We start from the raw sequence: 1,600 nt of genomic DNA, 5'->3' as shown, positions 1-1,600 counted from the left end.
GAATTCTGCCCAACTTCCATGGGATGCGAAAATTCTTCTCAATTAACGACAGAGTTCCCTCCTGACGCCGAAACTCCGTCCAAGTGATGTCGGAGTTCTCCTCGTCCACCAACAGACGTCGGACTTCTACCCGACATCTGACATTCACTCTTCGCCAAGTTTCTACCCGATGCTGGACTTCTACCGGTTATCAGACTTTCGTTGGACGTATATCCGAATATGGATTTCTTTCCATTGTTGGACTTCTACCTAACGCCGTCATTCTGACCTTCATCGTCACACACAGTCCTTCCAATCTCCCTCGCAAGGCAACTGTCCTTCTGACTTATGTCGCCCGCCGACTACGATCCTCCTAACTTACGTCGCCCACCGACTACAGTCTTTACGACCTCCGTCCCTCACCGACTACGGTCCTCCTGACTTATGTCGCCCGCCGACTGCAATCTTTCCGACCTCTGTCGCCCGCTAACTACAGTCTTTCCGACCTCCGTCGCCCGCCGACTACGATCCTCCTGACTTATATCGCCCGCCGACTACAGTCCTTCTGACCTCCGTCGCCAGCCGACTACGGTCCTCCTAACTTAGATCGCCCACCGACTACAAGCCGTCCGACCTCCGTCGCCCGCCGACTACTGTCCTCCCGACCAAATGAACATGTCAATAGTGATTCTTTGTATTCATATCATGTAATGTACGCTATAAAATGTACATCAAGCTAAGGCCTTCTCCCAATGAAGGGCCTCATTTGTAATCGACTAAAATACTAGTGGATTCATTCAAACTTGGCTAGGCTTCGTGGTTTTCCCCCCTTTTTAGGGGTTTTCCACGTAAAAACTTTGGTGTTCATTTCTCTTTTCTATTTGTGTGCTGAATACTCGTACAATGCTCGGATGTGAATTTACAAACTCTACCGCCGTGTATATTCTAGCATGCAACAAGAAATATAATTTTTAATTAAATTTAATTTATTATCATAACTAGAATGTTTGAATTTAATATACTTATTATTTAAATTGAATAGTCAAAACTACTAAAATTTAATATTTTAAATTAATTTATCAAAAAGAATTTGTTTTTATATGTCATCAAATATTTATATTGATCGGTCACGAATATCGAGGCAAACTCAAGTTGACAATTTAAAAAATTAAATCTTGAATCATTTGAACTCTGATTTCAATAAACTTATAATTGAACTAAACGTCTCAAAAATACAAACCCAACGACACCAAATTCAACCCAATTAGAGTTCAAAATGGGTCCAAATTGAAGACCCAAAGTGCATTTAAAATGTTCAAATCATAAATTGGGTTACTAAACGATTTCCAAACGTGACATGCTTAAAGTCGAATTAAGAGGCTCGAAGAGATGAATCCAATGAGCCCAGGATCATTGAAATCTGGCATTATTAAGTCGTTTAAATACTCAATAAACATATCATAATTAAGGGAATTGATATCAGTTGTCCATTCGAATCAATCAAAATGTGGTCTTGATCTTTCACCTTATTCAGTGTTCATATTACTCCCAAAAAATTATAAATAGACTCCTCATGCTTCATTGAGGAATGGGAGAGCAAATGAAGGAGGACAAAGCAAGG

This window comes from Dendrobium catenatum, unplaced genomic scaffold (genome assembly GCF_001605985.2).
Source record: "Dendrobium catenatum unplaced genomic scaffold, ASM160598v2 fragScaff_scaffold_1378, whole genome shotgun sequence".
Taxonomy (NCBI): domain Eukaryota; kingdom Viridiplantae; phylum Streptophyta; class Magnoliopsida; order Asparagales; family Orchidaceae; genus Dendrobium; species Dendrobium catenatum.
Note: the sequence above shows the minus strand (reverse complement) of the source record.